At 35.3% G+C, this 24350-nt stretch overlaps 1 protein-coding gene across 1 annotated transcript in view; it reads left to right on the top strand.

Annotated features, from left to right (window-relative positions):
* The window catches only part of LOC145263803 (UPF0415 protein C7orf25 homolog), a 707479-nt gene that overhangs the window by 481349 nt on the left and 201780 nt on the right, over positions 1–24350 (top strand). The window lies entirely within an intron of this gene.

Consider the following 24350-nt stretch of genomic DNA (forward strand, 5'->3'; position numbering starts at 1 on the left):
CGTGTGATGATGCAGGACTTCCCGGTAAAGTTTATATGCTTCCGTGATGCGTCTACACATGCATACAGATTTTCACTTTATGCAAAACAAGAAACAAAATGCTACCTATTATTTACTAAGGCGAAGGTGGCTACCATTAAACAGAAGACTCTTCCTACCTTAGAACTTATGGCTATCTAACTGGCTCTTAAAATTGTTCCTTATGTGCTGAAGACTTTAGGGTCTATCAATATTCATTCCATTTTTCTTGTATCTGATGCTCAACTAGCACTATCTTGGGTTTTAAATGGAAAAGAGACCAAGAAAAACATTTTTTTTGAGAACTGTGTACTGGACATTAAAAGAAAATGCTAGATGACTTCAATCAATCTAGAATTCAAAATTCTTCACCAGTTCAAATATGCTAAAATATGTTCCTCCATTTCGAAAACCCTGTTGCTTTGTAAACGAGGCCTTAACACTTCTAAGTTAAAACAATTATTCAATTTTTGGGTGCATGACCCCGATTGGTTAAATTGAAATACCATTGACTGGCCTGTGTCTCCTTTGCCTTGTTTAATGATGCAAACAAAAATGTATGTTCTCTGAGGGTGCCTTTATTCGTTGTTTTCTCGAAATTTATATTTGATAAAATTTATTAAAAATGGTCACTACACCAATGAAAATAAGAGAATTGATTGCTATGAAGGAAAAAGTTCAATCCCTTAATTCCAAAGCTAAACGGTCCTGGATATGACCTTAAACTATATCCGATGGTGAGTCCCCACCTTGCGGGCCTTGGGGAGTGTGGAGCCACCCTTTAATTGCCATTGCTCCCAGGTCCACTCTGACCCGGAGTGGTAGTACATGTTAGGGTCCCAACTATGGGTTAAATAGAAACTGACTTGAAAAAAAATATATATTCTATTAAAAAAATTTTCTTCTGAGTCACTGGATTCGGCATTAAATAACCTGAAAAGGGTTGATATGCCGTAAAACAAAAACAACCAACCAACCATATTCATGAGGACAGCTTACCCATAAATATTGAAGACTATTCTTCTTTATCCAGAACGAAGGTATTAAGATTATGCGATAAGTTGAAACGCCGAAACACAGATACCAATCATAGAGCTAAATTGCTGCTCTCGCCTTATATGCAGAGGGAAGAATTTTCCTATGAGTTGGAATACTTGAGCCAACCCACTAATAAGACTGTTCCTACAAGGGTATTTGCTCTTGACTTGTTTATCAGTAAGGACGGTCTAGTGTGAACAAAAGATCGTATTCAGAATTCTGACATCCATCCCTTTGATATTAAATTCTTTGCACTTCTAGGGAAACATCATCCATTGACCGAATTAGTAATCAAGGAGCCACACTTAAATTGTTGCCATCTCGGAACCAATTCAACTCTTGCAAAGTTGAGGTTATCTGCATTTTGGATTCGCCAAGGGAGACAATCTGTGAAGAAAATTCTACGCAATTGCATTATTTGTAAAAAAATTAATTTGATGCCATATAAAGCCCCCTCGGGTTCTCAACTGTTCAATCATGGGCAAATTTTGTTCACCCCTTTGAACAAGTGAGTGTTGACTTTACCAGTCAATTTTTAGTAAAGCACAATGACAATGACGTGAAAATGTACGCCTTATTGTTCACCTACATGAGTCTGCATACCGTACATCTGGAACTTTTGCCGGTTATGAGCACTGGATTCTTTATACGAGCATTTATTAAGTTCATCAATCTGTTTGGTGTCCCTACACACGTTTATTCGGACAATGCAAAAACCTTCTTGTCGTCTGGTATCTTGTTATCCAAAATATTTGTTTTGGATGAATTCCAAAAAAAATCTCAGATCGACTTCCATTAGTCACCTCACCATTCCTCTTTATTTGGCTTGGCATGGAAGTGCATGGGAGGAAATGATAAAAACAAATAACGTTTTAAGAAATTAATAGGTAGAAAGAAAGTCTGATATTTCGACTTCTATCCTTTCCAATGTTGAAAAGATGATCAATGATCGACCGCTTACCTATATTACTGATTCTGAAAGGGGGTCTCGATATTTTAACCCCTAATCATTTTCTACAAACGTTATAATCCACGGCTAACGTCACTTCATATATTTCTTTTAGAGAAGTAAGACGCAGTTTTGGCGTCTCAGTTTTATCACCAGTGGAGTCATTTAGGGCGGTTGGCGCCTTTTCTTCCCTCCACAATGAGACTTTTTACCTAATCAATTAGGTTTCTTCTTATGACGTTATATCGTCCCCTTACGTCAGCTAATAATGATGACATTGTATTTTTCTATTTGGCGGAGATATCTGCTTTCATTCAACTGGAGCCATACCTAAATGGAACCTTACCAAGAACTTTGAACTCTACTCAGTAGAGATTCAACTAAAACTTCTTACGAAGTCAACTATCAGACTCAACAGAGATGCAAAAAGATGCAACGATTTTTGCAACCCTAAAAAAAGACGACTGGTTTTTCATCATTCCGTATAAGTTTGCCTTTCATTCGTTGTGTCAATTTTTCTCTGCCAAGTTTTAAATTATGTATGAGTAAATTTCTTACAACACATAAAAATCCTAAAAACATATCCAGGTAAGGAGAAGAGTAATTTATCTTGCCTTTGGTAGCATTTATTTGTATATTTTGTGTGTGTGTGTGTGAGGGGGGTACAAAGATAGCGCCATGCTGTTCTAGTTTTTGGAGTCCTGAGCATCGTGCAAAAAGTCGGATATAAAAACATACTGACAGGAAAAAATTGAGAGGGGAGGGGTATTTTTAAAAACTTTTATTGTGGCAGGGACCGAAAGCCCATACGGATCAAAACAGAGGGGGTTATGTTATTTGCTGTGACGCCGTTGACTGAGTACCACGTGACCTAACTTTTCCCAAACTGAAAACAAGGCTCGAATTTCAGACCCCTTGCGCTATTTACACCAAAATGGCATATCACGGAGAATACAACCTAACTGTATCTATCTATCTATCTATCTATTAATCTATCTATCTCTTTCTCTCTCTCTCTCTATATATATATATACAGTGATGATCATATTTATTGGCACGGTAAAATAAAAGTTAAATTTTGTCTAATAAATTCTAAAAAAGGGATTAAATTAAAGAAAATAACAAAGTATATTATGTATTTTTAACTGGCCTTTCCGATGCAGCAATCGGATTTTAGAAAAAATAAATAACAAAGGAACAACAAACATAATTGCAAAAAACCCTTGTTCAAAATTATTGGCACGATTTATTTAATAATCAATTGTATAGCCTTTGGCCTTGATTACCTTCCTCAGTCGCTTTTCATAGTTTACAACCAAGTTGTTGCACTCTTCAGTAGTAATTTTAGCCCACTCTTCCTGACAATAATCCTCCAATTGAATAAGATTCTTAGGCTTCCTTTGCATTACCCTCAATTTTAATGTTCTCCATAAATTTTCAATTGGATTAAGGTCTGGGCTTTGTGATGGCCACTCCAAAACATTAATATGATTGTCCTCAAGCCATTTCTTAGTCAGTTTAGCCGAATGCTTTGGGTCATTATCTTGCATGAACCACCAACGACGACCAAGTGAGAGCTCTTTAGCAGAGTCTTTCAGGTTTTCATCCAATATTTTAACATAATCTTCCTTTTTTATGCTACCTGTGACCTTAACAAGTCGCCCTGGTCCAGAGGCAGCAAAGGTCCCCAAAACATCAAACTGCCTCCACCGTGCTTCACTGTGGGTATGGTGTTCTTAGGCAGGAAAGCTTCGCCAGATTTTCTGTAAATATAAGACACTTTATTATGGCCAAATAACTCTATTTTCGTTTCGTCAGTCCATAGAACACGTTTCCAGAATGCAACATCTTTATCAATATGACGTTTTGCAAAGGCTAGCCTTGCTTTCAGGTGCATAGGCTTCAATAAGGGAGTCTTTCTCGGACGACATGCTTTTAAACCAGCTCTCTTCAAAACTCTACCAACTGTATGTCGAGATACATTCACTCCAGAGGTGCTCTGTTCATCAACAATCTCCCCAACAGAGATCCTTGGGTTTTGTTTTACTTGTCGAACAATTTTCCGTTCATCTCTTGGGGAAAGAATCCTTTTTCTCCCTCTACCCTCTAAACTCATAACGTGGCCTTGCGATTTGAACTTGTTTATTATGGCTCTAACAGTGGATTTGGGAAGGTTTAGCTTCTTTGAAATCTTATCATAGCCCTCCCCATTGGTATGGCATGCTACAACAAGCTTCCTAACGTCTTCGCTGTGTTCCTTAGTTTTAACCATGGCGATTGAAAATTATAATTTAGTCACTTATAATAGTTTAAATAAATCGCTATCTAAAAATTATCTGAAAAAAATTATTCACTGAATTAGCGTTAAACAAGCATAATATGGCTATAAAAAAGTTCAGAAAGCACGTAAACCGGAAATTGATTGATATTATACTGATACTAAAAGAAAAACAAAGCCGTGCCAATAATTTTGAACAAGGGTTTTTTGCAATTATGTTTGTTGTTCCTTTGTTATTTATTTTTTCTAAAATCCGATTGCTGCATCGGAAAGGCCAGTTAAAAATACATAATATACTTTGTTATTTTCTTTAATTTAATCCCTTTTTTAGAATTTATTAGACAAAATTTAACTTTTATTTTACCGTGCCAATAAATATGATCATCACTGTATATATATGATTTTCAGAATGTGAGAGATTGTATATAATAAATTCCACAGCCAAACAATGTCGCAGCCCACAAGAGTGGTCCGTTGACAGTCATGGCTCTTGTGGGCTGCGACGTAGTTTGGCCGTGGAATTTATTATAAATTTATGAATATAAATTGTATTTCGATTGTTATTGTTTAGCATTTCAAATTATTTGAATCGATGGATTGGTTCTGAACGAAAAGCTATTGGAAATTTGTATCGTTTTATTTTGTTTACTGGTGAGCCTTGGTGGAGGTATGCACTCTTCAGAGTATTATTCTACTTAATAACATTATATGGTATCCTAAATTCTTTAGTTGTTTAACAATAAAGTGTTGTATTTCGATTATTATTGTTTTACACTCTAAATTATTTTCATCGGGTCTCAACGAAAAGCTATTTGAAATTTGTATTGCCTTTGTTTCGTATTATTATTATTATTATTATTATTATTATTATTATTATTATTATTATTTCAACGTTCTTCATCTGCTGCATTTCTGATAGCCTTTCTCTGACCCCTCTCAACCAGCTAGCCTTCTCATTATATCGCCCTTCGACAGACCAAATCCCACTCCAGAACTTTCTTGCATCTTTTGCATTTGGAGTGTTGTTATTTTCCGCCTGTTTACTACCATTTAATTCTTTATACAGCTGAGACTGATTGTTCCGGAAAAGGTTGTTCTGCCGAAATGCAACACTTTTTCCAACAAAGTTCCTAATTTTTATACCACCAGTGTGGACCTTCTCTTTCAACATTGTTAGAAGGTTCATCGTTCCCTTTTCAAGCAATCTATACCTCCTTTCAAGCTCGTTCTTGGTTTTCTGTCCTAGTTTAACTCCTTTCCTTATATCTTCGATTCTACCAATGTCTTTTCGCCACCGTTTAATACTTTCTTCAAGCCGCCTCTGCCAATGTGGCCTTCTATCCTTCATTTTTCCCTTTTTCTTCTGTAATAAGCCAAGACATCGATGACGTTAAAGCTGGCATACGAAGGATGACAAACTGGAAGGCACCCGATCTAGATGGAGTGACGGGCTTCTGGTTTAAACAGTTCCCATGCCTTTATCCACCTATAGCTGCTGCTCTGCAAAGGGTTGTAGAGTCAGGAGATATCCCTGATTGGCTTGTGAAGGAAAGAACAACACTGATTAGGAAAGATCCTGCAAAACGAACAGATGCCTATAATTATAGACCAATTACATGTCTGCCGTTGACTGGAATATTTGCGGAGAAAATTTATGAACATCTAGAGAGTAATGGTGTTTTTCCTGATGAACAAAAGAGGTGCCGGAAAGGCTCGAGAGGTACTAAAGAGCAACTACTAATTGATAAGCAATAATGCAGGATGTGAAGAAGAAGAAGAGAAATCTGAGCGTAGCATGGATCGATTACAGAAAGGCTTATGACATGGTTCCTCATTCATGGATACGTGAAATACTATTGATGATGAAGTTTGCTGAGAATGTGGTAGGGCTTTTGGAGACAAGTATGGCTCAATGGAAAACGGTGCTGACAGCAAACAGAGAGGAGATGGGGAAGGTTGGCATTAAACGTGGGATATTTCAAGGAGATTTGTTATCGCCACTTCTTTTTGTAATGATAATGATGCCACTGAGCATCCTCTTGAAGAGAGAAAAACTGGGGTATAACTTTGGATCTGATGACAGACGCCTCCACCATCTACTGTTTATAGATGATTTGAAAATATTTGGTAGAAATGAAAAGGAAATGGAGAGACTGGTAGAACTTGCGGGGACATACTTAGGAGACATTGGGATGGAGTTTGGGATTAGTAAATGTGCGGTGCTAGTGATGAAAAGAGGAGTAAAGGTTCATTCGAATGGAATAGTGCTGCCAAATGGAGAAATCATGAAAGAAATAGAAGATACAGGATATAAGTATTTAGGAGTGCTGGAGGGTGTAGGCATCATGAACAGAGAAATGAAAGAAAAAGTCAGGAAGGAGTATCTTAGAAGAGTGAAACTAATTGCAAAGTCGAAACTGTATGGAGGAAATCTAATGAAAGCAGTGAATGCATGGGCAGTCAGTGTTTTGGGATAAAGTGCGGAAATTTTAGAATGGACAAGGATTTATATGCCATGGATATCAAAACAAGAAAAGTTTTAGCAAGTGAGAACAAGTGAGGATGGCAAGGTAGACGTATGATGGGACAAAAGTGTCATAACGACCAAGCAATTGGAACATAATAGTCCAGATTTGGTCGTCATTGACAAGGTCTCAAAAAACTGGCAGATTGTAGACTTTTCAGTACCCTGGGACAGGAATGTGAGAGAGAAGGAGTATGAGAAGTGGAGCAATTATGCTTCATTGGCCTTGGAGATAAGGCATATCCACGCAGGGTTAAAACACAAATAATCCCGGTCGTAGTTGGTACACTAGGAATAGTATCAAGTCGTCTGGAAGGACAATTGAAAAAACTACAAATCCCCGATGTTTTAGGCGGCCTTCAGACCTCTGCAATTATAGGTACCACCAACATCCTTAGGAAAACCCTTTATCTTTGAAGCTCCTGGTTTGAAGCTGGGATTAAGGGAAATCCTCTGGAAATGAATCCCATCCCTTTCCAGAGATACGTTCATAAGCGAAATCAGAATTATTATTATTATTATCATTTTAATGGTGATGAAAACTTTTGTTTTCTTTTGACGTGACAGCTGGTTGTAACAATTCCCATAATATATATGTATACATTTTATTTATTTATTTTTTTGAAACTCTTAGAGATATTAAATAAAATAGATGAATAAAAGACTTTCTGGTTTCCATGACGCCAATCGTATTGTTGGGAAAATGGTGGGGTTAGAAGTAGAAGTAGAAACACGGCCTCAACTTTGACATCTTTGAAAATGAGTCTCTTTCTTCCGGGGGGGGGGGGATTTATATTTACTTTTGGAAAAAAAAAAAAAAAAAAAATTTTGATTGTTCTGAATTTGAGATGACGCTTAATTACTCATTTTATTTGGATTCTTTGGACTACTGTTCTAATCTAGAGTGTGGCATGCACAACGTTTCGGCCGATGTGACCTCCGACTTTCTTCAAGTGTATGTTGTCGAACTCGGGAATCTTTGTTTCGAACTTGGGAATTGCAAGAACCCTTGAAATAACGCAGAAAGTACTAGGTAAAAAAAAAAAAAAAAAAAAATCTCTTCTAGAGGTTGAAGTTTCAATTCTCACTGCAGGCGATACTAAGAAGACAGTTATGAATAACTAAATACTTTTACCCGGTCATGGTTGATGAAACAAGAACATGCTACTCCCATGGATTTATGTTTTTTATTATTTGTGGAGATTCCTGTGTTCAGCAGAAAGATTCCCGAAGTTCGACAACATACACCTGAAGGTCAGAGGTTACATTGAAATTTTTGTACGAATAACAGTGAAGATGAAAACAGTAGTCCGAATAATCTAAACTAGCGGGACGTGTAAAAATTCCACAGTGGACTGGTTCCTGTGTAGGCATTCTGTAGATATTCAGCATAAATGGAGACGCTCTGATATTATTGTAGCTTTTTTGTTAAAACTGCAAAAGTACTTATACAAGCTAGCAGGGATGCCCGACGTAGCCAGGTCGTAAAATATGCTTAAATATGATATTTTAATTCTTGCAGATTTCGTATATATCATTATAGAGTTAATGTTCTATCGATTTTTATATATTATAAAGTTGCGATTTAAAAAAATAAACAAATATCTCGATATGACTTGGTTCATCAGCTTGAATCGAAACCAAATCCCAAAATTATGAATATATATATATCTATATAACTTTAGCAATGATTGTTTTTGTTCCAAGAGGTGATGAATCGTTTATATCTTAATGTGCCATTAAATGTAAATTAAAGATTTATTCTGGCCAAATATTTTGCTGTTTCGAAAACATGAGTGGGAGTGACCTAGCTCATTTTGGAAGTTAATTTTTTAAAAACCGTCCAACACATGCCAGCATCTAAAACCAAATATGATCGTGATGATGCTGCTGATGATGAGGAAGATCAGAAGATGAAATAAATCCATATTATTTGGATTCATCGGACTACTGTTCTCATCTTGAGTGTGATTTTCACAATGCTTTGGTCGATGTAACCTCCGACCTTTTTCAGGTGTATCTTGTCGAATTCGGAAATTTGGACAGAATTTCAAGCAGAATTCCATCCAAATTCCCGAGTTTGACAGAAACATTCCCGATTTCGACAAGATACATGAGAATAAAAAAAAAAAAAACTAAAAAAAAACTTGGGGAATCTTTCTGTTGAACTCGAGAATCAGCACAAAATTTTGAACCGCACTATTTATTTAATTCACGGGGATAGAACGTTCTTGTTCATCTGCAATGATCGAGTAGAAATCCCAAGTAATTGGCAATTGTGTTTTTGTGTGTCGCCCACACTGAGGATTGAACCTTCAACATCCAGAAGGGTAACTTTATAACTGTATTTTATCAAGTACTTTATCCACTAAGCCACAGGTCTTTGTAACGACACCTGAAGAAGGTTAAGGGTTATATCGACCGAAACGTTGTGAAAAATCACACTCAAGGTGAGAACAGTAGTCCAGTTAATCGAGATAATACAAATAACTAATCCTCATCTAAAAAATTCAGAAAGAAATGAAATAAATCGTTTATCGCTTAATGTAAGATTAAACGTATTAACATTGATTCTGGCCAAATATTTTGCTTATGCAGTGACCTCTCTGTACAATTCTATATGATCTCAACCTGATGTTTCCAGGCAGCATTGCTAAACTCCGCAGCTTGACTGCGGCATTCGATGGGATTCAGTTTCAGTCAAACTGATGGATAACTGTAAGCCTGTCGGATAAAAGTAAAGACTCATTTGCAATTCTAATCGATTGTGACTGGTTTCGAACTCTTAACCCCACAATTGTCCACTTCTCTTCCAATTCTCTTTCTTAGAACCCATGCTTCAGATGGAATTCTCATCGCCGCTACCTCCAGACAAAGAAGAAAGACCTCTGCAGTTCTTTTCTTTCAATGTTGCTAGAATTGGATTAAAGATGTGAGTCTGGTCGGTGTTGTCCGAATGGGCATAATTACGCTGGTGGCGGGTTGAACTGACTTCCTCTGGAGGAGGAAGTGTCAAGGGAATAGGGTTTGGTCACTGAATGTTTTAGGAAACGGATGAAATTTACACGGAAATAATTTTAATTTTCTTTAAAATAATTTTTTTTTAATATGTACTCTTTATTCACGCCAAACAAAATCAATATATATATATATATTTTTTTTTTATTACATTTTCACCCCAAACAAGGCGCATTGCCACTTTGGTGTAGTGGGGGCTACTATCAGAGACAGCAACTACTGGGGCACTATGTTGGGATTTGAGCAGCAAGATGTCGGTTCACGTTGCACTTGAACTTCTGCATGTCAGTACAGTTAGGGAAGCAGGAACCTGGAATGGAATTCCAGAGTCTAGCAGTTCTGGGGAAGAAACTACTGGAGTAGAAAGATCTTTTACATCTGGGAATCTCTACTATGTGGGGGTGGGATTTAGCTGCCTGTCGGGTTTGTCGAGGGTGTCTACGTCGTGGGGGCACAAGTGTCTGCAGTTCGTCAGAGCATTCACCATTAAAATACTTGTAGAACAGGCAGAGGGATGCAACGTTTCGTCGATGGGACAGAGGCTGAAACTTAGATGCCAGTTCAGGGCCTATCAGATTGGCGACTATATATATATAAACAAAATCAATATATATATATATATATATATATATATATATATATATATATATATAAACAAAATCAATATATCTATATACATATAAAAGCAAAAATGTATGTATGTGTGTATGTATGTATGTACGCTTTTCCTCGATGTCCACAAAAGGCTTCTTTCAGAGAAGCGCTTGCTCGGTTCACAACTTCTTAAAACTTTTTATATCATCTATAAATTGTAATATCTCAGAGTTACCCACGGAGCTCGCCTGTCTATTTAATTTTATTGACTTTCAAACGTTAATTATTCAACATTTCCCGCATCGGCACGCGTTACATTCGGTTTTCGGTATAAAAAAAAGAGGCCTAAGAGAGCTAAGTAACGTTTGTTTAATGTCGACTTCGTCATATCAGACGGTAGCTTTCATTTCGCTCCTCCTAATAAACAGGGAGCGGGTTTTTAAAAACAAACAAACCGATTTATTAACCTTGTTCAAAACTGTCCCGCACAAAATGCTTACTGCTGAATACCTATCGCCGTCACGTCAATCAAAAAAAACGCGCACCTGTTTTTTTTTTTTAACACTTTACTATTTTCCAACTGCGCGTCGTGAAGGCTTCGTTTTTTTTTCACGGGCACCTGTTTTTTTTTTTCACATTTTCGGTTTTTTTTCACATACCCCGAAAAACACCTGGGCAACGCCGGGTACCCCTCGCTAGTATATATATATATAAACAAAATCAATATATATATATATATATATATATATATATATATATATATATATATATATAAAGTGGAACCTGTGGAAATTACACAACGGATTTTTTCATATGTAATATATTGAAGTGGGAATTCTAGTCTTGCAGTTCAGGGGAAGAAACTATTAGAATAAAAGATATTTTGACGTCTAGGGACCTCTACATTGAAGGGGTGGGATTTCGCTGCTTGTTGAATCAGTCCGGGGTTTTTACATTAAGGGGGCACAATTGCTACAAGTTCGTGAGAACGCATTTCATCAAAGTACTTTTAAAACAAGTACAGGGATACAACATTGCAGTGATGGGGCAGAGGTTAGAGCTTGGTTAATAGTGAGGAACCTCTTAGATTTGAGAGTCTATTTTGGACCCTGTCTAAGAATGAGAGAGTAGTGGTAGATACACCAATACTGGCAACAATACTCCATGCATGCATGGGTGAATAACGGCTTTGATATTGTCAGGTGTAAGTAGTTTTCTAGCACGATAAAGGGAGCCCACCTTTTTTGCAGCAGCCTTAGCAATCTCTTCAGTGTATTTGTTTCAATTCATATTACCTGTGAATATTAAACCGAGTAGTTTGAATGATGAGTTGTTAGGTAGTGTTATCAGTTATGGCAATCGGTAATTGAGAAGATTTGTAATTTGTTAAAGGAAAGGAGTTTAGTCTTAGTAGCATTAAATGCTTCCATTCATTTTTGCCCACATTCTACTGTAGACCAAAGATCATTTTCTAAGTTTTTGGCTATTACCTTGGTATGTGTTTATTCGTTTTTTCTTCATGTCTGGTATAGAGCTTTGTGTCATCAGCAAAGATACCCATCTCGGAGACAATTTCATCGGGTAGATTGGTTATGAATATCCGATTGTTTAAAAATGATCTGATTATGTTAAGTATTTGTCCAGTTGTATTGGTTTTACCGAGTTTTTATTTGATAAAATTATGATTTTATAACTTTCGAAATTAAAAAAAAAAAAGACTATTTGCCGAGTGTAAATATAAAAAAAAATGATATTCAATTAAATTCAACTTATTTTTTTTTTTTTTTTACGTATAATGTTTTAACATCAGTCACATGAATGTAGAGTTGAGGAATGTGTGATTGAATGTGTGTATATTATTTCTAACTGTTCCCTACGTGTATATAATAGTGTGTATATATGTATATATCTGGTTACATATAAAAGTCACTTTGTTGTGTGTGTGTGTGTGTGTGTGTGTGTGTGTGTGTGTGTGTGTGTGTGTGTCTGAGCTCATTCCCTATTGACTCTGAAATGACTGGGCTAATTTTTAAAAATTTCGCACAAATGTACTTTATGTGTCTGTGAGTGTTCTTAGATAGGCTTTGTATTGAAATGTTCCCAATAAGTATCAAAAACTGATAATCGAAAAAATTTGATTAAAGAAGGAACAGTGATTTTTGACTAAGGTTAACACCCTTATACAACCTAACATCACAAGTGTATTTGAGAAGTTTTATCACTGCACAAGTAGAAGGACTCTGTGTATAAAATCAACCATAGGTTCTTTGATAAGACAGGGGCGCGTTCGAAATTAATGTTTCTGTTTAGAGCACAATTGAACTTGATACTTGACGTCTGCATTTTGAACTTAAATTCAACCCTTTATATAAAAATAATTTTATGAAATCAATAGTAGGTTCTCTACAGTGCAATATAGACTACAATGCATTGTGAACTAAACCATGAAACTTACTCCTGATGCATCACAGTGGGTTCCTGATTAGAGCAGGCAATCAATCAATTTGATTGAAAATGGGCGATTTCACCGATTTTGATGACAATAAAAATATTGTGTGAAATATTTGTTGATCATCATTCAACCCCGGGCAACGTCGGGTCTCCCGGCTAGGTGAAAGTGGTGGTTTTGTTTATGTATGGAAGATTAATGAGCATAAATTGGTTTGAATTACTTGGGATATCAAGCGGCTTCATGCTTTGTTCGGAGCGATTTCTAATTAAAAATAAAAAAAGAGGTAGTGTTATTAATCATTGACAAAGATTGCATGTTTTCACGTCTTATTTTCTTTCATTTGCATTTTTACAAGCTTAAAATTTTTATAAGATGCAGGGACTTCATTGGCTATAATGTGGATCAAATAGTGAATCTCTAAAATAGTTGAGGTTTGTTGTGAGGTAATCAGACTTTATCATATTGACATACCGGTTACAGTTAGATCATCGAAGTTAAGCAAGGTTGAACCGGGTCAGTACTAAGATGGGTGACTATTTGGAAATACCAGGTGCTGTATGTGCGCTCTGTTTATCATGGTATTATTGCCAGTCGTTTTGGATTTCTAATTGGCATTGGAATCAAGCAGTACTGACTCAGATAAGTTGTGATTGGGATTGTGCAACCCTTGCTTCACAATTGCATGTCCGAATTGCTCAGCTGGAAAAGAATTAGACTGACAAGATCAAGTGTGCAGTTTCGATTCTGATGTTCCTTTACTAAATACTCATTATTATAAAGTGACGATCAAGGACAAGTGGAGCAATCCTGGGAAAGAAGTGGTGCCCTCTCCTACACCTCAGCATAGTAGCTAATGAATAAGGCGCCTTCAGATTGCCCTCGACTGTGGTCAGCACATACTCTTACGTTTCTGCGTTGTTCTTCTTTCTTGCTTGGATCTTGCATCATCCGGATAATCCACATGTCAAATCCACTGTCCTGTTTCACACCCACGCAAAAGACATTTGAACTCTCACAAAAAACTCTTGAGGCAAACGTGCAAGTAATATTTTTTGTATACCTTTTCGGTAATGAACTGTTTAACATTATACTTGCCTGCATCTATAATATAAATATCACCTGTCTGTTTAAATGTATGTGTGTATGTTTGTATATCTGCCTAAAACTTTTCGGATTTTCACGAGATCAGTACCGTTTTGAAGCTCGACCCTTCGGACGACAAATATAAAAAAATTGGCTAAAAACAATAATTCCTTCATCTTCAACTGGGTACTTTTCTACAAGGAGAGGTCGCTTTTTTCGCCGATATTTTCGAAATTCATCCTCTATTTTCGATTGACATTCGTCACTTAAGGTTTGGCGATGGGCGCAACAGCAAAGACATCACATTTTATTTTTTTTCACGTTCTTTTCCTCCTTCATGGTACGGGTTCGAACCTGCCTGTCTATTACCATTGTTTTCCCCCAACACACACCTCCGAACACCTGGCAACACTGGGCAACACCGAGCACCTAGGCTTGTTCTGTAAATAAAGGTACACTGGTAGTGAATATAATTCTGGCAAATTTCCTATACTCATTTCTTGGCAAAGAGGACCATGCGACCGTTCTCGTTATTCCTCTACTTAATAAAAGTGGGCACCATTCGTCCATTATATATCTATGAAAAAGAAAACTACTTTTAGGATCGAATTTTTTCGATTTTCGATACTTGTCAGGTGAATTTCTGTACAGAACATATCTAAGAACATCACCAGAAATATGACTTACCTTTGTGTTAAATTTGCAAAAAGATAAGCACCGCCGTTTTTGAACATCTGAGGAAAGAATTCACACACACGCACACGCACACACACACACACACACACACACACACACACACACACACACACACTTTTATATAATAGTAGAGATATTCCAAGAATAGTTCGTCCAGAAATTGTTTGACACGTTTTTAGTTGGGCCATTGTTCTAGTTTTATATGATGGAAAGTCTCGGTATATTTCTGGGGGGATCTTCCATAGAATGCGTGTTTGGTTTTTCTGTCTCATTTGTGAAACATTTTTGTCCAAGATGTTTGTCCAATTTTGTGATGGAAGGTGTTTTGTTTTTATTCGTTGTTATATTTTCTTTTTTTGGTTTTCATGTAATAATTCAATTCGCTTGTATACTGTGAGTTGAGTTTTAAAGTCTGATATTCTGACAATCCATTGCAATTTCTAAGCATTCAACCAATAATTTCATTTGCCAAAATATAATTACGAGATTCCAATTTATAATTAAAATTTGCTCCCAATTCACATTCCTCAATTATTTTTTGGATTCCCTTGTTTTATTCGGATTCTCATATATTCATGCTGTAATCGTGCGTCACACGGTTGGGGGTGGGGTAGGCAGAGAAAGGAAAATAGGTTTAACAAAAGTAATTGTAGGAGATGAGCTTTGGGTAGGAGGAAATTAATATATTCTATTTTACTCCCCCCCCTCTCTCTTTCTCTCTCTCTCTCTTTTTCATTCACCCTTTCTCCTTTTTCTCTCTTTCTCTTCCTCTTTATTTCTTTCTTTCTCTTTCTCTCTCTTTTTTTCTTTCTTTCATTTCCTCTTCTTCTCTTTTTCTCTCGTTTTCCTTCTCTTCCCCTTTTTTCTCTCTCTTTCTCCCTTTCTTTTCCTTCTTGCTTTATCTTCCTTCTCCCTTTCTCTTTCTATCTTTCTATTCCTCTCCTTATCTTCCTCTCTCTTTCTTTTCATATTCTTCCCCTCTCTATTTCTCTTCTTTCACTCCTTGTTTACTTTCCCTTTCTCATCTTTCCCTCCTCTTCCTTTCCCTTCTCTTCTGACTTTTGCTTTCTCGCTCCTTTTTTTTCCTTCTTTCTTTCCCGTCCCTTTTTCTTCCTCTTCCCATGTTCTCCTTCCTTTTTTCTTTCTTTTCCTTTATTTAATATTCCCTTTCTTCTCTCTCTCTCATTCCTTTTACCTTTTCTCCCAATCGTCTTCATTCTTTCTCTCTTTCCTCTTCTCCCCATTTCCTTTTCCTCTCTTCCTCCTCTCTCTAATTTTATATTCGTTCTTTTTCACTCTGATGCCAGTAAAAAAAAATCACTCGGCCAAAGACAAATGCATAATCTATATATAAACTTCGAATTTGTATGGCCGTCTTCTCTTCTGATTTATTCAACACAAGTTTATTTGTGCCTTCATCCCAAAATTGCAAATGACGAAGTTAGTATGTGAAATATTTTAGCCTTTATGTTTTTGATAAGTGATTTTGGTGCTTTTTTACATTAATAATCTTTTAAACCAACGCATTTCAGGTGAAAACATGACACTTCTGCATGACAGTGACATATTAGCAACAGAGACGAGTTATCTACCCCTGTTCTTTGAAAGAGAAAAGACATCTAGCGGCCATTCTGTGAACCTCAAATAAAGACAAGTGTTTACGATAACGCAAAAATATATGATAACGAAATAAATAACACAAAAATATATGAAAATCGAAACATTTATTGAATAAAAAATGTATCAAAATATAATTTTAATGTATTAATTTCTTTTTAATGAGTGATTTGATGTATCACAATATAATTTTAGTTTGTCAATGTAGCAAAATAGAAGTTAAAAAACATGAAACGTTCATAGAGGTTTAAGAATATTTTTTTTTTTTTTTTACAGAAAGAATGTTGTTTTTTTTCACAGTAAGATTGTATTTTTATTTATTGCGGACTATTATCCTTTAAAAAATTAATAAATAATACTCATGTCAATAATGAATTCCAATTAAAATAATATATATTTACCATTCGGTATGGACCCGACCATGGAAGATCAGATAATAAATAAACATGAATTTATAAGACCAAAAAATTCAACCTTGATAGCCCTTCGGATCTCGTGGCGCAGTTGATAGAGACGTTGAATTTCTACGGTTCCAGGTGAGAATTGTCTGAAGAAAGCGGTTTCAATCCTACCCAAAGCAGGCCAGAGGCTTACTTGGCCAAAACATGGTGAGACGACAACAACTATGGAAGGCAGTAATTGCAGTGGATGCAATCAGGAGATTCAGAGTTCATATCCCGTCACAGTTACCACCTGACGAAGGCCAGAGGAATAGTTGGCCGAAACGTTGAGAAACAACTAAGAAAAAGATGAGGGTAATAGTCCGCAATAAATAAAAAATTAATTTTATTTTTACTTGGAATTATGTTTCTACTGGATCATTTTTCATAATGTTTTGGAATTTATACTAATTTCCCCATGACATGTAAGTACGTAATAATGTTTTCACCTGAAATGAGTGTGTTTAAAAGATCACTAATGCAAACAAGTACCCTGTTTTATATACAGTGTAATCATATTCTAACACCGGTGTCCGTTAGACCACCGTTAAGTTAACGGTAAATCCTTTATCATTAATGACTATGTAATTGTTGTGGCGACTCACCCATGCACTCAAGATGAACTCTTCCTAACTGTAGAAATAGACTGAGAAGTACGACTCTCGGGATTGTCAGTGTACTTTCATAGTATACGTAAGTCGAGGGTCCAACCTCAACAATCAGTCCGACAGAAACTGGGCCGTTTCGATGTCCGTTTTGTTGTCGAACTGATACAAAATGTTCTGTATAGCCCTAGGAGGTCCACCCTCTTAGGCCTTGCCTCTCGGCTTTCAGGAGGAGCAAGTTTATCACGTTGTCTGAGGCGCTCTTACCAGGGAATGTCGACAGGGCTACTCGGCCATATTTTTGCAGAGCCAAGGTGTTCCTTCGTTTGAAGTTCTGACTCATTTTCTGAACATCCGACCTTGTGTTACATCCTCTCGTGGTGGGAGAGAGGTATATATCGGTCAGTATTCTTGGTGGTACTTACTATGACGGTTGCTCTTTGTATGCTGCTTCCCCCCCCCCAATATATTTTACCTTTTCTAACTCATCTCTGTGTCCGTGTTTTCTTTAATGACCCTTCTAGGGACACAACAGTAATATACAATATTTTTTAACTTCCAACCTTCAATATGCTTTTGAATCTTTTTTTTTTTTTTTTTTTACAAGGGAGTCACCATTATCAAGTCTCGTAGGCCACTCGAGGATTAACCCTAAACAAATCCGTGCAGCTTTTATGTAAAAATAAACTTTGTCGCGAAGTACCTTGTTGAGGTGAATGCGAGTTTAAAAAAAAAACAAAAAAAAAAACATTCAAGTTGATTCTACCACATCTTGGAGATCATGTATATACAGGATGGACCATAAGTGACTTTACATTTTATAAATCAAATAACCTTTTTTGGGTTTGCATTACTGTACACATAGATTCGAAAAAGTTGTCAAAAACAAATATATAACAAATAAATCTTATTAAAAGCAAGATAAGTTACTTTTCTACCTAGCTGGATAATTTTCTAGTGTTTTTATTTAATGTAACATGTTTATTCAGCTCGAAAAACATACAGTATTTACCGATGTATTGGGAAATTAAAAATGGCGCCTGACTCTCTCTTTGAGACAGTAAGTTTGGGAAAAAGAGTTAAAAAAAACATGCAAAATACTGTTACAAACCCACCGAATATATGTCAGCCTATGTTACGGTAACATATATTGAGCGAGCTTTTTTTAACAGTATTTTGTCTAGTTTTTTATTTATAACTCTTTTTCCCAAACTTAAACCATCTCACGGAGGTCTGTACAGCTCACTCAAAGAGAGTTGCACATGTATCCTTACAAGGTTCAATTAGTGCAATCTTTATAAACACTAGACTTTCAGAAACGACTAAATTTTGCTGTCAGGTTTCAGGAAACTACAAGAAATGATAATGAGTTTTTGAATGGGTATGTTAATAAGCAGAATACCAGATTCTGAGGCACCGAAAATTCACGTCAAGTTCATGCGAGTCCAATGTACCCAGTAAAAGTCACAGTATGGTGTGGAGTAACCCCAGAAAGCATTGGGCCCTCTTTCTTTGAAGTTGCGAATGAAAATGCTGTGACTGTTACTGCTGAGAAATATAGAGATATATTAGTGTATTTTGATCAACCTCAGTTAGCAAACATCCCAGGGTATTGAAGGCAACAAGATGGAGCAACTGCACATACAGCTAGAGCCACAATACAGTGGTTAACTGTGATACTTCAGAATCGAAAAATCTCCCAAAATTCCGATTTTGAACGGCCTCCATGTTCACCTGATTTGACAGCACCAGACTTTTGGCTTTGGGGATATCTTAAAGACAAAGTGTATGCAAATAAGCCTAGCGTCATCCAAGAACTTCAGGCAAACATACAACAGGAAATTCTTTCCCTACAACCTCCGATGTTAAGAACTGTCGTGGAGAATAGCCAAGAAAGAACTTGACTTTGTGAAGCCAAGAATAGAGGCTACTTAAGAGACATTATTTTTTCGCAATTAAGTCAGAACAAATTTCCACACTCTAAACTGTGTAATAAAAAGAATTAATTTAATACAGTCATTTTAAAAAAAGTTGTTTCATTTTCAAACTAAAGTGGCTTATGGGCCACCATATATATATATATATATATATATATATATATACAATAAATTAATTACAAATAATATGTCCCAAAAATGTGGGGGGACTAGAATATAAACAAAGGGCGGATAACCTCTCCCTTTAAAGCACTCAGGTAGTGAAAAAAAACAACAAAAAAAAAAAACACCACAGAATGGCTTATACAAAATAAATAAATAAACAATCTTTTATCATATAATTATTTACTATAATAATTATTAAATACCTACAGACACTAGTGTTTCATCCTTTCGGGAATCATCAGTGCAGGGTGTTATAATTAACACCGATCGAGAGATTCCATTAGCAATATATATATATATATATGATGAAAATAATGGAAATAGTATTCTGACAAAATAGAGAAATAAAAAGGAACAGACCGTATTATGTGTTCATCAACGTTTCGTCTTTATTTCGAGACTTCCTCTGGATGAATGAGATTAAGAAATAAAAAACACCAGTACAAAATATTTGAAAATGTTTCACGTGCAAAGTGTGACGCTGTTCTATTTCAGAAAAAAAAAAAAAAACGAAAAAAGACGTTTAACAGCTCAAGCCTCCCCCCTCCTTTTTGATTTCCCAACGTCTTTTTTCGTTTTTTTTTTTCTGAAATAGAACAGCGTCACACTTTGCACGTGAAACATTTTCAAATATTTTGTACTGGTGTTTTTTGTTTCTTAATCTCATTCATCCAGAGGAAGTCTCTAAATAAAGACGAAACGTTGATGAACACATAATACGGTTTGTTCCTTTTTATTTCTCTCTCTCTCTCTCTCTCTCTCTCTCTCTCTCTCTCTCTCTATATATATATATATATATATATATATATATATATATATATATATATATATATATATATATATATATATATATGTCATTTTTGCTGAACCAAGTCCAGTTTTAATGAAAGCTAGTGAATAGAGTGAACTTGGCCATGTACCTTTGACAGTGCACTTCAATAGAAAATCTATTAGTTGTCCGTTCATTTCAGCTTCATTGTTTTTTTTTTGTTTGTTTTTTTAAGCGGTTCCATTAGTGCACCCCAGGAAACCTAATCTATTAATTCCAAAACATTTCTGCTATTGAATTAATGGTTCCATTTTAAGGATATATTATATTAGGACGACACTTAATGTGATCTCGGCAGAAAATACATGTACTCATATATATTAATACACACACAGGTATACATGTTTGTGTCTGTATTCATATATTATATAGATGTGCGCATGTATTTTTTGCCAAGATCACATTAAGTGCCGTCCTAATAACCAATCTCTATATATAAAAATGTAATTCTTGGTTCGTTCAAAGTTGATACAACCATATTTCTACATTACCAATTTATTTGAAATTTTCAGACAACCCATCTTTAGAGTCGAGGGATGTTTCTATGTTATTAAAATAAATTTACATCGCCAATTATTAAAATATTAAATAAAATAAATATATTTTTCGAAAGCCATTAGTGCGAACCTGTTTTGTTGATAGAACTGAACTTCCGGTTCGATTCATTTCACACATCACGATTTGACGAAACGAATTAAAAGATTTCATTTTTTGTTTACTTGATAAGTAAAAAAAAACAAAAACATAATTCATTTGTTTATCTTCCAAATTTTTTAATTTAAACATTTTTTCTTTATTATATCAGGCAAAAAAAAAAGTTTGTCGCTTGCTTTTTGAGTCGAAGTCGTTTTTTTTTAATTTTTTTTATTTTTTTTATTTTTCGATATAAGAAAATATGAACTTTTTTTTTATAAACACTATAAATTGTTTGGTAAAAGTACAGGGTTTTTTCGAAGAAATTTTACGGATTGGTAACGTGCTTATGTAACGTGTTATGGTAACGTGCTAATGCAGAGAGTGATCTGCACTATTTTTAAAATCGTATTTCCACGTTTAATTAAAGTTTTATTATGTTTTTTTTTATTCAATTGTAAGGTTAAAATACAGAATAGGTACAAAACACCCTCCCCTCCCCATGTTAAGAATGGCTTTTTAAATAATAACGTTATTATTTCAGCACGGATCACTTACTGCATGAGTACCATACTTTCACCTAACAATTTTATAAACAAAACATGGTACTTATGCAGAGAAAGTACCGTGCTAAAATAATAACATTATTTAGAAAGCCATTCTTAAGATGGGAATAGGGGTGTTTTGTAACTATTCTGGACTTTCACCTAACAATTTAATAAACAAAAGTTAAACTTAAGCAGACAAGGAACAGTACTGAAGCATTAACATTATTTAAAAAGCCATTCTTAACATGGGAAGGGAGGATGTTTTCTAACTATTCTGTACTGTCAGTGCTAATGCAGAGAGTGATCCGCACTATTTTTTTAAATCATATTTCCACGTTTAATTAAAGTATTATGATATGTTTTTTTTTATTCAATTGTAAGGTTAAAGTACAGAATAGGTACAAAACACCCTCCCCTCACCATGTTAAGAATGACTTTTTAAATAATAACGTTATTATTTCAGCACGGATCACTCTCTGCATGAATACCGATTAATGTTTTGTTGTTTGCTTTTTTTACCGTATTTTTTTGTTTTTTTATTAAGAAAACCTTTTTTAACAAAAATTGAAAGTACACGTTTTTTCTTTTTTTTACAGAAGTTGTTTTTATATAAGAAAATATGAATGCCTTTCCCTTATTAAAGAAATTGGGTATTCATGCACTTATTGATCTGTGCTGAAATAATAACGTTATTATTTAAAAAGCCATTCTTAACATGGGGAGGGAGGATGTCTTACAATTGAATGAAAAAAACGGTAAATTTTTAGGTTAGGTCCACGATTTTCTTTTAAATGACGATTTTTGTAGGTTTTTGACTATGCTGAATACGGAAATCGCATTGAAATTTTGCAGAAATAAGTAGTTATCGAGATATTAAAAAGTTGTCTAATGCATTGTAATCTCTGGCGGCCATCTTTTTTACAGGCATGTGCGCGTCATAAACAAATCTTCACGCGTAAAAAAGATGGCCGCCAAAGAATACAATGCATAAAACAACTATTTATATCTCGATAACTACTTATTTCTGCAAAATTTCAAGCCTTTTCGACTACATGGTCTACTCTTCTCCCTTCGCCTCCTAGAGCTCCCACTCTCCAACTGACTCTATCACCGTGTGTGATCTGCTCTGATTAGCTGGTCCTTATCATTTTTTAACTTCGAACCCTCAATTCCTATATTGAGAAATCTCCTTTGTTTATGACGTCAGAAGTGTGGTTCCAAACGTGACTAACTTTCTTGTGGATTTACATGTCTGTCCAAACACACTTTTGGCAAACAAAGAATCCTCAATTCTAATATCTAACCTATTTTTAAACAATTTTTTTTAACTCGCATTGTCCATTCTTTTAACTGACATATTTAATATCCAGTTATTCTAAAAGAATGGACAATCGTTTTTTGTTTTTTTTGCCGATATAAGTACTCGGCTGGGAAGCAGGCGAGTGGAACAGTGTCTCACAAGCAAAATTTATAAAAAAAAAAAAAAAAAAAAGAGAAGCTTGGTTTGTGGAATTTGTGTTTCGATTTAGGCACAGAAACTCAAATAAGAGACGTGTTACATTTAACACTGTAAAGCCAAATAACAACGCGATTTTTTTTTTCAAACTTTATAAAATAAACGGATGTTTATTTTATAAAGAAAGAGATATATTTACGAGATATATACTCCTTTTTCAATCTGTATATATATATATATATATATATATATATATATATATATATATATATTTCTTATTCTTCGTCATGATGGTGAATGGAAGAATTTTAAGTTAAGTCCACTTGATGTTAGCTGTTTTTTTTTTTTTTTTTTTTTTTTCTGAAGCCGGATAATTACGCGTGGTCGCGCGTGATTTGAAATAAGTAACACGTCTCTTATTTGATTTTCAAATTTCACTCAACGCCTTTAATGGATAACCTACCCATATATATATTGATGTAATTAAAAAAAAATAAAATAAAAAAGAGAGATGAGAAATAAGACCAGGAAATAAACATGAGAAGAGAAACGGCTACATGAACGATTCATAAGAATTACAAAAGAGGAGACTAACGAAAACACTTGGAAATAGCTACAAAAAGTAACCTTAACAGAAACTTAATCCCTAATAACAGTTGCACAAGATAACGCAATTAGAACCAATCACATCAAAGCGAGGATCGACAAGGCACAAGAAAACAGCAAAAACTAATAATATGTAATTAAATCCTTGTTAAGTAAGAGAGAAATCCAGGTTGTCCTCGACGGCCGTACTTCTAAACAATATGATATAAATGCGGGAGTACCTCAGGTGTATATCCTTGAACCTTTATTATTCTTGATATTTATAAATGACCTTACTGATAAAATTGTTTCTGAGATGGGTATATTTGCTGATGACACCACTCTCTATAACAGGCACGAGGGGAAAACAAATGAACACATATCTAAGGAAATGGCAGAAACACTAGAGAATGACCTCCAATCTGTAGTGGAATGGGGACAAAAATAAGTTTGTTTCCTTCAATAATTACAAGAAACCTTCACTACCACTAATAGCAATGACCAAGAACACATTACCTGAAAGTACTTCCTTTAAACTTCTCGGCTTAACGTTTACAGGAAACATGAACTGGAATATATACATTGAGAGCATTGCCAAGACTGCTGCAAAGAAGGTGGACTCTCTCTTCCATACTAGAAAGCTACTTACACCTGAAAGTATCCTGTACCTCTATAAGGCCACCATTCGCCCATGTATGGAATACTGTTGCCACATTTGAGCTGGTGCATCTGCTACTTGTCTCTCACTCCTTGACAGGGTTACAAATCGGGTCACCAACCGGATAGGTCCTGAACTGTCATCTAAGCTTCAGCCTCTGTCCCATCGACAAAAAGTTGTATCCCTCTGCCTGTTCTACAAGTATTTTAATGGTGAATGCTATGACG

Source organism: Euprymna scolopes, chromosome 39, assembly GCF_053919585.1.
Source record: "Euprymna scolopes isolate OS-2025 chromosome 39, ASM5391958v1, whole genome shotgun sequence".
Lineage (NCBI taxonomy): Eukaryota > Metazoa > Mollusca > Cephalopoda > Sepiida > Sepiolidae > Euprymna > Euprymna scolopes.